Here is a 17,565-nt window from a genome sequence, read left to right as displayed (position 1 = left end):
GGGCCGTTATTTTTGTTGGTTTTTGGAATTCTGTAATAAAAAGTGATTAGAATAAAGATTAGAATAAAGCCCATGAGTGACTTCCATAACTATGTGTTTGAGGTACACCTTCCAAGAGAGGTTAGACCAAAGTGCATGTGACTTCCCCTCCAAGCTGATCTCGCATATACAGAGCACTGAGCAGCATAATTAGCTGCAAGTGAGTCCAAGATAAATCTTCATGGAAGATGGCTACAGAGAATGAAAAAGCTAGACGGCAAAAGTCTGGATAGCACACTCTCCCTTCTAAGAGAGTTATCACTCAAGGAGGCTCTTCCTTGATATGCATACTCTGTGTGACAGTTCTCCATCCTTGGAAATTTATCTCCACTGCTTTTATGTGGAAGAGTTATGTTTTGTCCTCTCTTACACTTTGAGTTGCATCTGAATTTTAATTTTTAGCACAATTAGTAGTCCAGATTCTGCTTTCAGTGATACCAGTGTAAATGCAGAGTAACTCCCTTGTCTTCAGTGGAGTCACTCTGGAATTACAGTGGACTAACTGAGAGCATAATTTGGTTAATCAAATCAATGCTACAGTTACTTCAGATATTCCACCAGGTGCTATAAATGTTGGTGTTATTTCATGTGTTCCATAAACTCCTTAGGAAGTCCTCTGCCCATATTTGGCTAAGATAACTCAGGACAAATACAATATTTTGTTTCTTTTTATTTTAACTTGCTAACTTAATACTAGAGGTATTATGTGGAATCATCTCAAAAATACATCCCATACATCATTCTGAGATAAAGATCTTTGTCTGAGACTTTGTCTGAAAGAGATAATGTTTCACTTCTGGCGCCTCTATGTCTACTCTTTCTAGCTTCATACATATTTGTTATATAATTGCTTGACCTGGCTAGGTGCAGATCCCAAAAATCAGTTCATGATTTTTTGCAAATTAATGATCATGAGCCAACTGTTCCTTATGCATCTACTAAATGCTAAAGAAAACACTGAGAACAGGTAGAGATAACGGGAAGTGAAGAACCATCATCAGATGTTACCAATGTAAAGTCACCCTTAAAGTAATTGATAATTATGTATATTTTCAAATACTATGCATATGAACTTTCTTCGATGGAAATTATTACAACAGAAGACGGACAATACTCAGGAACTGTACTACAGCAATGTACACCTCAGTAATATAATAATTACAGTTGATTGGAAAGACTTTGACAGAACCATTTGCTGTTGGAAAATGCAATTCCATCGAAATCAAAACACTTTGTGAAATCTTGTTGATTTCTCCAAAATTTCATTTAGGGAAAAAGCAAGGATAAAATATCCTGACAATGTTGAAATGTCCTATTTTGACATTTTCAGAATAAAATGTGTTTTCATTTCAAAATGATTTGTCGTTTCAATTTTGATTTTTTGTTATATATTGCACTATAATATGACATTTTTAAAACTTGAAATGGAAGTTGCAGATCTTAGAAGTGCTGGAATCCCCAGCTCACAGGCAGTCTGCCTGGTAGGTTATCTTGGAGCCACTAATCCTGGAAGCCCTGGGCTCCCCAGCAACCTGCCTGGTGAGCTGGCAGAAAACCAGGCAGGTTCCTCTGTCAAACCTGCATTGTTTCTGGAAGATCTTTGTCAAAATCAAATCATATCTGTGGAATTTTAAAATGTCAACGAAATGGCAAATTCCAGCCAAAAAAAGTTTCATTGGAATTATTCGGACCAGTTCTACTAACAACAATCATCATCCAAACTCAGACTTAATATACTTTTATAGGATCTAATTCTACACAGAAAAGTTAACTTGCTTATCTCCCCACATTTAATATCTGCCTGTTGCAAGAGAGCTGCTAAATAAAAATATGATATACTGATGCTAAGTTAAATTTAGTAGCAGATTCCATATCTGAAAAATGAAACCTAAAAAATACAGTATGGTTGTTGGTCCACTCCCTCTGGGGCACCTGGCATTGGCCACTGTCGGTAGACAGGATACTGGGCTAGATGGACCTTTGGTCTGACCTGGTATGGCCGTTCTTATGTATTATTTAGACATTGTTTTATTTGGTATATAGTTTCCACAGTTGAGGGCTTTAATACACTTTCATAAGCCTTTACAAAACAGGTCCCTGATCAAAGTGTTTAATCTCCTGCACACTAAGGGCCAGGTGGTATTATTGGATTTACACTGTATGCCTCTGAAATTTGACTTCCTTAATGTGGCAGACAGCAGCTTTCACACCTAATTGAGATATGCTCTCATCTTCCAAAAATGGTGGAGCTCTGGAGCCACATGACTTCCATAATTGTGTTGCGAGAGACCTCTGAAGGGGTGTGATATGAACAGAAGTGAAATAAGCCAAAAAAGTTAAGCTGTATGATAGCACCAGGAAAAGCAGATCTGGAGGGAAATTTGAGATTCAGTTAATGCTGACCTTAGCTTGGGAAATCATATCCTCTCCAACATCCACAACTATGCAGCCACTAGGGAGCTGTCTAATTACATGTGATTTTACCCAAGTGTTAGTTAAATCAGAGATCCAAATGCAAATCTTGGAACTTATGAAAATGGTGTAGATTGGTGTCACTCCATGGATGTTGTTTGTGTATGCAAATGAATGGTCAGTGACACAGATTTTGCTGTAATGGATTAAACCATTGGTCCATCAAGTCCAGAATTCTGCCTCTGAGGGTGACTGATATCTGATGCTACAGAGGAGGATGACTCCCCATCTCTCCACTCCAGAAAGCACCTATACACATGTAGAATGCTGTATCTCAAGGGAAAACTGGCTTCCTGATTCCTGCAGTGATCATCTTATTAATCATGAGATCTGACTACCTTTACTTTAGCATGGAAAACTACAAATATTACTTGATAATAAAACTATCCAACCATTTTAAAAGTCCAGCCATGACATTTGACTTTATCATGGCAGTGAATTCCACAGGTTTGTTACATGCTAGGTGAAGATGGATTTCCTTATATTTCTTTCTAATTTACTTGCTATTAATTTGAGTAATAATAAGAAAATATTTTAAAAAGGACTAATCATTTTTCAGTATGCCTTCTGTTGCCTGTAAATGCGTTAGTGACAATCTTTCTTACTCTTCTCTTTTTCAGGTGAAAAGGTCTTCTTTTTCTGCTGTCTTTCATCATATTTTAAGTCCTTTACCACCACACCTTACTATAACAGAATGTGCTGGCCCTTCAAGATCAGATGCTCCAGCTCACTGTCACTGGGACTTGTTCCCATTCTGGAAATGTAGTTTCCTGATGGACCCTGGGAATTGTAGGCTGCTGCAAGGCATGCTGGGAAGGAGTGGCCAGGACTGTATAAAGAGCAGTGAGGCCATGAAAGTAAGTGGAAAAGCTTGATGAAGAGGTAGATGCTCCTGGCAGAGGTAAATTATTCAAGGCCTGATGAGATAGTGAAAAGAAGAGTAACTGAGGCATTGATGTGAGAAAGGTAAGACAATAAATTTTTACTGTTACCATTTTTGGTGTGTGTCACTGGCTGTTACATCAGGGGCTGCAAGTGGGTGGCATGGGGCTGTCTACAGTAGTCCTAAAGAACCCAGAGAATCCCCAGTAAATTAGGTAATCCAGCTTCATTCACAAACCCTTTACATGACCCTGTGTAGCATCAAAGGGCCATCTCAAGGTCAAGGATCTGGTCCTATGTTTGCAGCTCTCTTGTTTGCATTCTAGTAAGAAGCAAAATATTTCATATCTTCCCTTTTCTGTGGGAAAAATAATATTTTCTCCCTTCTAAGGAAAATTTTATCTAGTGTAAGATTTATCATACATTTCTAGTTGTAGTGACAAGGGCAACTGGCCCCTTTTAAAAAGTGATCTACAATGACGTAGTTCTAAATTCTGGCTGCCTTATGAAGCTACCCCATTAGTAAGCTCAAGAAGTGTGTATCCTGTTAGATGTGGGATCATACTCTGATGTGATGTTTCAGAGTGCACCATAGTATGATTTCATAGTAGCCACAGATTCTCACTAGAATTTGAAATTGGTCCATAGGGGATTGGATAAATCCAGTGGGATTTTTAATGTCTGGTGCTTTCAAAAAGTCTCTTTATTATTTTCATACCTTTTTGGATATAAAACTCTCCCTTCTTTCTATACTCCAGTGCCTCTGTAAGAGGGTCCGGACTCACACCTGTGGCGCCTCCTGCTGGTCGTCCAGGGAATTAGCTCTCCAGCCTCTGGAGCGCCCTCTGCAGGCCAGTGATCCACCTGTCCTCTTCCTCAGGCTCCCGTGTCCCTCCCAGGATGCCGGTGCCCCTTGCTCTGGGTGCTGTCCCCTGGCAGTACCCACACACGCTAGGTCTCCCCTCCTAGGGGAACCCCCACCCACTAACCCCACCTCGCCTCAGGATAAGGCCACTGCCAGTCACCATCTAGCCCCCACTCTCTGGGGCAGACTGCTGTATAGGCCACTCATCATCGGCAAGGAGGGTTTGGACCTGCTGCCTTGGCCTAGCCCTGGGTTGCCCTCTGCAACCCCGAGTACCCCTTGGCCTATTACCAGGCCGCAGCCTGGGGCTATCCAGGCTGGAGCTCCCCCGCCTTTCCCCAGCCCTGCTCCACTCAGGTACCCTGTCTAGCTCCCTGCAGCCAGGCCCTTCTCTCTCTGCACTCAGAGAAAGACTCTTGAGCTCCTGGCTCCCAGCCTTCTTATACAGGCCAGCCACCCTGCTACAGCCTCCTTTCTGTAGACTCTCCTCTCTTGCCTACTTCCACCAGTTCATGCACTTAGTAACTATAGAAGTCAATGCTGCTCTTCTGTTGATTTCAATGATCATGTCCTGAGATCACACATTTAAGTGTGTTTTTTTTTTAAAGACAACACTTTGACAGTAGACATTTTTGTTAGGTTCAAATATGAAAATGATTTATAAATAAATGGTCATACTATGAAAATATATTATTCAGATGCCAGTAATGGAAATCTTGAGCATTCTGTAGTTTTAATGATTAGGAAGTAAACTGATGACCTTAAAACACAATAAGATAATAGTGCTAGAATACATTTTTTCAATTAATTAATTCCCAGTTTTTACCACTTACTATTGTGTAAAGTAGTATACAAATACTTGTGCTGAGTATATAATATTTATTGAGTGTTCTGAAATGTGGACCAAATCCTGCCTGCTTTCTACACATGTAGAAGTAGGTGAATATTGCAGAAAAGTACTCATTAATATTCATTTGAATAAAATGGCATATTCTCTTCAGCAGTGTCAGTGACCCATTCTATTTTCTGCTAACCTTTGTCTGAACTTGAGATCTTGTTTTCACACAACAGAAGTCTTACCTAAGTAAATGGGTTTGTGCTGGAAATGTTTGCTTGGCCATGCTGAAATCTCTGATGTTCTTCCTCCAGTTTATAAAAGTGCCAGTCCATTAATGAGAAAGCAGAAATACTAGTATGTGACTCCGGCAATTAACCACGCACCCCAAATAACAAACAGTAAAAGGTGTAGTGAAGCAAATAGTTTACAAATAATATGAAGGTTGTCTTGGGTTTTATTTAATGGACTATGTAGATTTTAAGTTTTGAATACTCCCAGAGCTGAGGATTGATATACAAAATGTTCAAACAGTTTTGTAAATACTGAAACATATTCACAGGTAAATCAAGAACAGAAGAAGGGCGAAATTCATGGAGATCCCAAATCAGGAAGGTATCCTAATACTTGAAAAATCGAGCATAACCTTATGTGCTGTCCTGAACAGAAATAACATAAGCATGTACTTAAATCTTTTCTGTACTGGAGCCTGAATAACCTGTACATCTGTCTCTAACTTAACGTTGTTTTTTTTTTCAAAATTATAAAATAAATACAGAGAGCCTGACTTCAGAGTTGGTCTCCTGTTTCAGAAATAGTGTGCCGGTCAAAGAAAGTTGGTGTTTTTTTGTTTTGAATGTAATAGTAAAATGTTTGAGAACTAGGACAAAAGTTAATTCTTACACAATCTAATCTAGCCCTGCTTCTTCCACTGTTGCAGACATTGGAGCGATTAGAGTTTAAAAACATTAGTGTGCAGTCATTCAGCTTGTTTTTGTTGGCATGACAAGCCACCAGCTGCTGTAGTTCCACAGTTTGTTGCCATTTCAGAGGGATCTCAATGTATTTAAATAAGCTTTTTCCCCCCAGTAATTCAGCACCCCTGCCCTTCTTAAATTATATGGCATCTTTTAGAAGCAATTACATCCTGAGGATGTGGTATGCAGCAGCTGCAGAAACTGCTAGATTAGTCACTACGTGTACTTTGTCAGCCAGTAGAAATGGCATGTGCACCTCACTGAAACTTACTGAATATGAGTTGCTGGACTTCGTTGTTCTATGACATATATGTTGATCTATATAACAGGTCTATGGTGACAATGATAGGTCAGATTTGCCTGTGCTGTGCCTCCTGGAGTTAGACTAGGGGTGAATTTGGCCTGATACCACAAAATCACAAGTTTATTAGACAAAGCACAGTAAGGTTACTTCAGCTGATAATCCTAAGTAATATGAATGTTCCTGTATATCTGGTATTGGCAGAGCTTCAGTATATTAAGCGAGATTGCAGTAGAGGAAGAGAGCAGAAAGCAAGCCAGAGCCTTGGTGGTACAAAGGGACCCTAAAGCTGGTCTGACTGATCAGCTGAGTGATCTCTTGACAGAGAAGAAATGCCCAGAACTGTGAGTCACCTTGTGACTTCCACCTGCCTCCAGCATGAGGGAGACATGCTTGTGCTGAATTGGATGTCAGCTCCCTGACACCACTAGACTGTTAGCCACCCAGGCACTCTTCTCAGGACTATGCCAGCCCTTGCTTTGCTTTGCAAGTTAACAATAGAGCATCCTGGTCTGCGAGCCTCTTTGAAGCATTCTCCTGTGATATCCAACCCCTTATTCACTGGACACCAGGTCTGCTGTCCTCAAGGAAACAGTATACACACCAGCTTGGATGATTCAACTCAGGATCAATACTTTGCTTAATATCACAGTACGTAGATATATTTATAGTGAAACAAGAACACTTTGACTACCAAAGATTGAAGAGATAGTGAGTAAGGATAATGGAAACAAAAGGTTACAAATAAAACAAAATCATAACACGCTTTCTAGATAGTAAACTTAACAGGCTATCCTCATATCTACAGAAGTTAACCTCACACCCAGAGTCTTCTGCAGAGTTTCCAACCAAGGCTGATTGTGATCCCATTGTCATGAATATGAACGCACTGCCTGTTCACTTTCTTTGTTTCCCAAACATAGTGTAGCAAACCTTTGACGTGTATCTCAATATAAGGTTCTCTCCTTATAAGGTGTAGTTCTCTACTTAGTTCCATTCTAAAATTCTTAGAATCCTTCATCTGCAGTCAGCTAGATGGGTGACCCATTGTGTTAGCTTACAGGGCTTAATTTACATTTTAACAGAGAGACAGGTGAATAAACATCTCTTGTGAGACAAAATACCTGTTTGTTAGCTCTGCCTTCATGCAGACTCTAAAACAGTGGTGGGCAACCTGCGGCCCGCGGGCCACAGGCAGACCATCAGGGTAATCCCCCGGTTGGGCCGCAAGACAGTGTTTACCTTGACTATCCGCAGGCGTGGCCGCCCGCAGCTCCCAGTGGCCGTGTTTCACCATTCCCGGCCAATGGGAACTGCAGGAAGTGGCAGCCAACAGGTCCCTATGGCCCGTGCCCCTTCCCACAACTCCCATTAGCTGGAAACAGCGAACTGCGGTCACTGGGAGCTGTGGGCGGCCATGTCTGTGGATGGTCAATATAAACACTGTCTTGCAGCCTGCCAGTGGATTACCCTTACGGGCTGCGTGCCCACACTGCTCTAAAACATATTTGCAGTGTAAATATACATATAACTCCTTACATAGTTTCTGTACATACATTTCACACTGATATTAATAACCAGTGTAAACCCACCTCTCATTTGAGACATCATATGATATTCTTTGGTGAACCAGAATGTACATACCAGAATCAGGACATTCTTGTAACCCCCTCGGTATTGGCATTAAGGGGTTCTTGGGTCAACCCTTTCACAGTCACCAGCATACGGGGTTTATCAGGTGTATAGGAATGTGAGGTGTCCTGCAGTTGGGCTATTTTTCAGTAATCTGTAGATGGAGTGATGGTTCCTTGGTGGCTGTCAGAGCCAGTGTAATTTAGGGTAGCTGTGATGGGGTGTTCACACCGCACTAGCCCATATGGTTTAATCACAGAAGTGTAGGACTGGAAGGGACCTCAATAGGTCATCTAGGCTAGTCCCCTGCACTCAAGGCAGGACAAAATAATAACTAGACCATTCCTGACAGGTGTTTGTCTAACCTGCTCTTAAAAACCCCCAGTGTGGCTCAGGAGGGATTAAATATCCTGATAGGCCACACCCGAGGGAGAGTGAGGCAAGCATTGACTGAGGATGGAGCCCACATGGGTAGGAGCAGACGGGGCTGGTGTAAGGCCAGGAAGTGAGAGCAGAAAGTGGCTGCAGTGTGGAAACCTGCAGTCACGCTCTGGGCTCAGAGAGGAAAAGGAGAAAAACCTGGGAGAGAATAGAAGCACTGGGTTCCTGGCCCTGAAGGAAGGATTTATCCAGGGGATGGTGGCATGGAAGACTGATAAAGGTGTGGTAGGAGACAGCCCAGTGAAATGGCAGCAAGGTTTGCGATGATGCAAATCTTGGCTGCTGATTTCCCTGGCCTGGAACCTGGAGTAATGGATGGGCCCTGGTTCCAATACCAGCCTCTGAGGAAGTGGCATAGCCTTGAATTGGAGGACTGTCAGGAACGATACCCAGTCAACCAGTCCCATGAGACTTTGATACCCTGGAAGGAGAAAACTATAGTGACCTGGCCAGATGGCCAACCCATTCAGAGGAAGTACCCCAAGTCACAGAGAGGAAGCACTGCAACTCATGCAGCATGAGAGGGGCGTCAGAAGTGGTGTCAGATTGAGCAGAACTATTCCCCAGATGTAGCCACAAGACGGCACCCAAGTAGTGAGCTGAGAACACTGTGACGGCAGCCTTCTGGTTGCCCTAAGTTATGCCAAGGGCAAAAATGGCCCCTGGCCAGCCCTGGTGTCTGGGAGCTGCAAAGGGGTTTAGAACTATCTTTGCTCTTCTCTAGCTGAACTGAAAGGAGAGTGGCCACCCCTGAGGATTGAGCCGTAAGGTACAGTGAGTTGTTAATATTTATACCTAACTAAATGAATCATAGGCGGAGCTTATTAATAAGCATGTACTAATTCTGTTTTCTCAGATTTAGACACAATTTAGTACAATGATTTAGTACAATTTAGTATTTAGTAATTTAATACTGATTTAATATGTAGATTTAGTACAATATATTATAAAATTAAAAAAAAATTCTTCCTTCATCCAGTTAAAATGAGAATAATACACTGGATAGAGTGCTGCAGCATGCTCAGGACAGGTACAGGGGATAAAATCAGAAAGTGGTTGGACTGTCTTTATTGATACAGCATAGTTTCATGTCAGATACTAAGATAACAGTTCAAATAGACCCCAAACCTAGTCTGTTTTCACTTCCCTCATTACTAAAAAGAAAAAATTCTAATGCTTTGAATTACTTATTGAATTTGTTGGCCCAGCCAAGCGTGAGCCCATGGCAATAAGCCATTCACCTTATTGGCTTCTTCAGTGCAAGTCCTAAAAATGTGGATAAAAGAAGGAGGTCTGCATTCTCTCTACAAAAATCAGAAATGGATGGCAGATAAAAAGGAGAGGATGGTTCCATAGATAAGGTGCTAACTGGGACTTGAGGGACCTGGGTTTGATTCCTTGTTCCACCAGACTTCCTGTACGATGTTGGGTAAATCACTCATAAGAATGGCCATACTTGGTCTGACCAATGATCCACCTAGTCCAGTATCCAGTCTTCTGATAGTGACCAGTGCCAGATGCTTCAGCGGGAATGAACAGAACAGGGAGAATATTGAGTGATCCATCCCCTGTGGGGATAATACTTCCTTACTTCACAGAGGAGCTGTGAGGATAAAGACATTAAAGATGGTGAGTTTCTTAGATACTACAGTGATGGAGGTCAGATAAGATTGATAGAAGAAAAGTCCAAAAGGTTTGGAGTTTATGAATGGTTTGGTTTGGGGACAGTTCTTAATCTGCCTGAACCAGTTTGTCCTTCCCTCACTTAGGACCTGATGCAAAAGTCCACTGAAGTCAAAGGTTCTTTCCATTGACTTTCAGACGGCTCTTTATCATGCTTATCTGCATCAATGAGGTCAATATGATAACTTTGATAAATTAGTTTCTAGTCCATCCATCTGGTCTTGCCAATTCTGAAGGGGAAAAAACATAGACAAATTCTTCTATCAACAGTGCCATATTCTGTACACTTTGATCCAGATTCCGCAAAGCTCTTATGTAGTTAGTGACACTGAAGACAATGTCACAACCTGTTGACTTCAATCAGGCTATTCATGTCCTTGGAGTTAAGCACATGCTTAAATGTTTTGTTGAATTGGAGTCTCAAAGCAGAGACTTTTGAAACCAGAGTCTGGCAGCCCAATATTAAAAGCCTTTAAACAACTTTGACCGTTTTACCGCACCATAATTGGGCATAGGAAAACTTACTGTTAGCACCTGGCAGTTGAGATAATTATCCTATCTCTTCAAATAACATAATAGGTACATTGTTTGACTCTTGAGTAGCAGCAGCAGCAAAGCAATTGCTGAATTGAGAAGTCTATGTAAGACCATAAAGATAGTGTGAGGTGAAGACTTTGATGTGGTAGGAGACACTGGGCCCAGATGTCAGCATGTCAGACTCTGTCTACCTCTGAAGACACATCATATATCGCAAATTTGTTTTTATTTTCAAATAGCCAATTATACTTACCCTGTGCTGTTTTGAGGTGAAGCTGTAAATCAGAACACAAAAATTGGTTTAACTCTATGAACACTCCTCATCAACAGAAGAGATTGGATAGCAGCAGCTTCTGAGAAATCCCAAAATACCAAATGCTTGTCTGTTTGCTGCGTTGTTGTAGCTGTGTTGGTGCCAGGATATTAGAGAGATGAGGTGGGTGAGGTCATATCTTTTATTAGAGTAACTTCTGTTGGTGAGAGAGACAAGCTTTCGAGCTTACACAGAGCTCTTCTTCAGGTCTGAGAAATGTACTCACAGTGTCACAGCTAAATACAAGGTGGAACAGATTGTCTAGCATAAGTAGTTAATACATATTTCAAGGGACCATTCAAGGTGAAGTAGTCTGTTAATGCATTGACAGTCATGGGGGGAAGTTATGAATTTAAGTTTGTCTTTTGAAGGTATTGTGTGGGTTTCCTTTGAGGATTAGAACTGAGAGGTCAGATATAGACTGATCACTTTGTGAAAAGTATGCACCCATAGGTGATATGGGGTGTTTGTCTTTTATCATTATTCTGTGTGAGTTAATCCGAGAGTATAATGATTGTCTGGCTTCACCCACATATGTGCTATTGGGGCATTTACGGGCACTGAATGAACTACACCACAAGCTGTGTGCCCTGGTCTGTGGGAAGCTTGCTTCAGAAAGGGATAGATAATATTCAATATATATTATGTCATTATACAAGTAGATAGTACCCACTCCTAGAATATAGAGTTCAATTCCACTCACGCTCAAAAATTGTATAGGAGAAATTCAAGTGGTCCAGAGACAGGTAATGAAAACAATTAACTTCCATCCGAGGTGAGACGAAAAGATGTGACTGAACAACTAAGACATGACATAGATATGCAAAGTAACCAATGTTATAGAACAGGAAGGTTCAACAAGTGTTGATGTTCATAAGAGGACAAGAAGACATTAAGAAACTGAAAGGCAAGCCAATATTGATAAGAGGAATATTAATGACAAAATGATTTTTAAAAACACCACAATCGCTACAGGCCAAGAGCTTAGGATTCCAAAAAGTATCTAACACTGATAATGATAATGACATCCAGAGTTACTAGACTGGATAAAAAACATTTAAGATATAAACCAATATGCTTCAGGGCATAAATCAACCACTGTATGATGGAGTTAAATAGCAACTGTCTCTAGGGGTAGGTTATTTCATAATTCTCCTCAACATGATTTCTTCACCTTTCTTTCAAATATAATCAGCTGATTTAAGCAGACTTCATTCCACTGACATCAGTGGAGGTACACTGATTTACACCAAGTGAGGATTTGGCCCATGACGTTTGGATTTTATGTACTAGTTATAAACTCTCTTCCCCTTTTTGTCTTCAAAGTATCTTTAATTTGTTCTAAATCTCTGGGCAATGTCGAATTAGATGTGAATTCCCACACAACAAGTGGCTTCATCCTTGACCAGTTTTTATAGGCCAATCCTTTACTCTTGTGAGGCTTTTCTAAAAACAAATAAATAAATAAAAAATTTCACCTTGACAATCCCTTGGTAAACAGTGGTGCAGTAGTCTTATAGGAGATGCCATAACAGGTTTCTTGGAATTTAATTAGTAACTGAAGAGAACCAACTTTCCTTTGATAAATCCTACTTTCCTATGTACAGACTTACATGGGTTTGCACAAATGCAGATGTTGGCAGAATCTTGTCTTTTAGACATTAAACTCTTTCAGGTAGTAACTGTCATGTATTATCTTTGGCTAGGTCTACACTACCCGCCTGAATCGGCGGGTAGAAATCGACTTCTCGGGGATCGATTTATGGGACGCGACAATCGATCCCCGAATCGACGCTCTTACTCCACCAGCGGAGGTGGGAGTAAGAGCCATCGACAGAAAGCCGCAGAAGTCGATTTTGCCGCCGTCCTCACAGCGGGGTAAGTCGGCTGCGATACGTCGAATTCAGCTACGCTATTCACGTAGCTGAATTTGCGTATCTTAAATCGACTCCCCGCTGTAGTGTAGATGTACCCTTTGTATAACACAGGGGTCGGCAACCTTTGGCATGCGGCTCGCCAGGGTAAGTACCCTGGCGGGCTGGGCCAGTTTGTTTACCTGCCGCATCCGCAGGTTTGGCTGATCGCGGTTCCCTCTGGCCACGGTTAGCAGTCCCAGGCCAATGTGGTCAGCAGGAAGTGGCGTGGGCCGAGGGATGGGCTGGTCGCCGCCCCCTGCCACCCCCATTGGCCTGGGATGGCGAACCACGGGTAGTGGGACCCGCAATCGGCCGAACTTGCGGATGCGGCAGGTAAACAAACTGGCCCGGCCCGACAGGGTGCTTACCCTGGTGAGCCGCGTGCCAAAGGTTGCCATCCCCTGGTATAACACAATGGGGCCCTGTCCTGGTTGGTCTCTAAATTAGAGCGCTGCAATTTTTTTCAGTAAATAGTTTATTCACCAAAAAACACTGTTTCATTTAACCCAAAACTATTCCCATATTCATGTTCAGTTCACCAAATAGCTTCAAGCAAACCAAAAAGGAAACCTCCCAAAATGTTTTGGTGATATCAAAACAAAATGTTTAGTTTTGACCCAATTTGAAATTTTCCATTTTGATTTCAGGATGTGGGAGACCCAGGTTCAGCCCCTAATGTGGTGCAGGGATTTGAATTTAAGTCTCCTCAGTGCTTAATTTGTAATGAAAGAGGTGCTCTGGCTCAAGTAATTTGTGTGTGACATGCCCCAGAGTACAATCTGGACTACTGAAAAGCAGTGTCCCCTGAACTCTCTAGCCAGGGTGCCTTTTACAAGTGCTTCTGATGAACAATCACCTCTCCAGATTCTGCTCTCACACAGCCTTCAGCATGTAAATTCACTCCTAGCCAAATGCATGAGCACTCTCATCAGTCACTCATAAATTACATACAGGATGACACTCCCAAATTCTTAGTCCCAACCTTGTTCCCCAGAAATGTGCATCTGGCACTGCTCAGTATTATTCGGTACCCTGTAAGCTCATAGTAAGTCTGTCATTCCAACACTGGGTAATGATTATGCACCAGCCTTGTCATCCTAAGTAGAGATTCCCAAACGCACTGGTTTAGATAAAACAATAAAACAAGTGTATTAATTAGAGAAAGATAAGATAAAAGTCAGAATTGATTACAAAAGAAATAAAAAGATACAACCACAAGCTAATAACTAAATGAAATTAAAAGCAAAATGTCTCTCTCACTATAAGTTGTAACAGTTCACAGGCTAGATTTCCTTTTAGCCAGGGACCTCTCCCACAGTTCAATATTCTTTGGTATTCGTTGGTGCCATGAGCACAGAGATGGAGGAAGAGAGGGTGTGCCAATATGTCTTTGCCTCTGAGAAATTGGTTGTGGGCATTACACAGAACTACAACATATTTCAGTAACAATGATATAGCAAAATCTCAGAATTTTTCATGCAGTGTTACACACATTTCAACAGGATTATAATATTCAGAAGATTATGAGTTTTCACATGATACCTCATAAGCCTACTTTGTACAAAATATACCATAACTATATAAAAGTGGTGAATGTGGGGTACAAGGTGTCACACTGGGGCTCAAGCAATTTTTTTTACTTTCATAACTGATGCGGCAAGACAGAGATGCTGGGGCTATAAACTGCCAAGCCTAGAGGTGCGGGCACAAATTAAGCACTGAGTCTCCTATGTTACAGGAGTACCCTAACCACTGGGCTATAGAGTCATTCTCAGTCATTCGTTGTGCCAATGAATGTCCATTGACTGAATTTCCATTATGAATTCAATAATGAATAGGCAATGGACCAGGGAAAATGTATAAATATTCTATAACTCAGTGGGTAGGGTACTCACCTAAGGGCAGGTCTTCACTATGGGAGCGGTCGATTTAAGATACGCAAATTCAGCTATGCGAATAGTGTAGCTGAATTCAACGTATTGCAGCCGACTTACCCCGCTGTCAGGACGGCGGCAAAATCGACCTCTGTGGCTTCCCGTCGATGGCGCTTACTCCCACCTCCGCTGGTGGAGTAAGAGCGTCAATTCGGGGATCGATTGTCGTGTCCCAAATCGATCCCCGAGAGGTCGATTTCTACCCGCCAATTCAGGCAGGTAGTGTAGACCTAGCCTAAGATGTCAGAAACCAAGTCTATGCTCCAGTGACTAACTTATATATAAGTGGAACAGATTCAACAGGAGAAACTGAGAAAGACCCCTACCAGAATATTGCATAGGCAAATAAATAGGAAACTCCCATTGTGAGAGACTCAAATTTGAATCCCTTCTTCACATTAGACAGAGGAAGAAATTGAACCTACATCTCCCACATTCCAGGAGAGAACCCTGACGGTTGGGCTGTAGGGGAAGAGGCTCCTCCGGTTTGTGTCAAAATACCTGCAATCAAAATGAAGTGTTTCATCTGAGCCACCATCCAAAATTTTCTCAACTCTGATTCACCAAAAATGTTAATCAATCAGTTGGTTTGGGTTCAACCTGAATCAAAACTTCGATTATTTTGGAATTGCCAGTGAATCAAATATAAATTTCATTATTCACCCTACTCTACTCTAAACGCTACTGAAGCATAAGTATTTAACACAAATGTGTCCCAATTAAATTCTGTGTGTAAATTGACACAGAGACCATGCTGTACGTCTCCAGGACGGCTTGTTTTTAATTTGGATCTCCAAACATGATGACCTTTTCTTCAAAGTTGTTAAAAAAGTATCTTCATTCCCAGCCCACGTTCAATTCTTGTTAGTAGTTCTTAACTATCAACATATCTTTCATTCTCCTAAAAACACATTTGGCAGCAGCTCACAGAAACAGAGGCAGTGGACTAGGACAGCGGTTTTCAACCTCCAATCCATGGACCACTGCGGGTCTGTGGACCACATCTAAGACTTCCAAAGGGGCTTGCATCTCCATTCCAAAATTTGTAGGGATCTGCAAATGAAAAAAGATTGAAAACCACTGGACTAGGAGGAAGAGGGGAACAGATATTATTGATTTGTTATATGAATCTCAGTATAAACTGGGGAAGTGCATTTTACCTGAATCCCTTACATGCACACCCCTTTTCCCCCCACTGAAACCTTATCACATTGCCCTGAAGTCAGGTTGTTCACATTTTTTGGATGTACAATTTGAAATCCTGGGGATGGGTTATTTGATAAGTCCTTCTGAGCTGGTTCTTAGGGATATTCAGGGTCTCATTTTCTGATACTTGCTTTGGGGCAGAAAAAGAGAAGCAATTACTCACCAACTGAAAAAAGAAAGCAGTATTTCGTATCTCTGGTGTTTAAGGGATATGTGGATTATTTGCTACAAGTTTAGTGGGAAAGAAGTTTATATATTAAACTAGATTAGCCCAGGTCTCTCTAACAAGAGGGCTAGAAGTCCCTTGAGATGACAAACCATGATGGGTAAGTGCATTTCTGGAGCTGTAGCGAGATACAGTGAATTAAAATAGGGAGAAGTTATGTCCTTCCACTCCTGGAGACTTCCTTGTATCCTGACTTGCAATATCATCATGTTCTAAATAAACCAGATGAAATCGGCAGCTGGAAGTTTTAGAGGTCACTACTTGGAAGATTATGAAAAGCTTCCCATTACTGTTTACACTGACCTTTTTATTGAAATACAGAGTCTACTTCTAAAAATAAAACATTGTGTTCACCACAAAGATCTTCAAGAATCATATTCTCTGTGTTAGTGTTGAATCACATTTTATATTACATATATAAAATAGAAGTGTTTTAGAAAGTTTAAATAGTAGGGCCAGAACCTCCAATCTCATTGATCTATGCTCATGCTAAAATAAAGTGGAGAACGGCAGGGGTCAAAGATCGTTTTAACCCAACCTTTATGTTTCTGATCCTGAAAGTGGCTGTAGAAAAGTCCAGTCCCCAATATAAATTAGCCAAACCTAAAGGAAATTTCTAGGGGCCAGATCCCTTGTTGTTAAGGCTGCTTTGAATCATGGGAATGATCTGAAGAAGATGGAATTGGTAATAGTACCTGGCCCTTTACTGGAATTTTTAAGATTATTCCTCTTCCTCAAAGCCACCGAGTAGAGGTGGTTCTGACAGGCTGCAGGATTTGCAGTGGCAGTGGTCTCTGGCTGGGGAAAAGGAGTTCTGCACATGCTCAGCTCATCTACTTCCACCCACAGTGGACCTCATCTGGGTCCCAGTGGGGTCAGTGGCCAAATTCCCAGGTTGTGAGATTAAGCCCAATATTAGGAGTGAACTCAGGCCTCCGAGACTAGCCACCGTCTCAGCCTGCTTGTGGCACTGAATCTCTCTGGGTTTGGCCATGTGGTTGCAGTAATGGTCACACCGAATGTTTCCATAGCCTGTGTGGCTGATCTTAACTCTTAGAATGAGGTTTTCAGTGCACATCCTTGCAAAAGCGTTCGAAATTCACAACGAATATGCCCCAGTGTTTGCTTAAAATTAGCTCCTTTAATGGACGTTCCTGCTAATGAACTCAATTGCTAGAACATTTGTTGAAAGCAAACACAACATGGAGAACACTATTGAAATGGATGTCTTTAAAAATCCATATGGATTCAGCCAGCTCTCTTCTAGACCTTGTGTAAAATATTGTGCATGTAGTCTAATTACTGT

The sequence above is a fragment of the Malaclemys terrapin genome, chromosome 1 (genome assembly GCF_027887155.1).
Source record: "Malaclemys terrapin pileata isolate rMalTer1 chromosome 1, rMalTer1.hap1, whole genome shotgun sequence".
In the NCBI taxonomy this organism is placed as follows: Eukaryota; Metazoa; Chordata; order Testudines; family Emydidae; genus Malaclemys; species Malaclemys terrapin.
Note: the sequence above shows the minus strand (reverse complement) of the source record.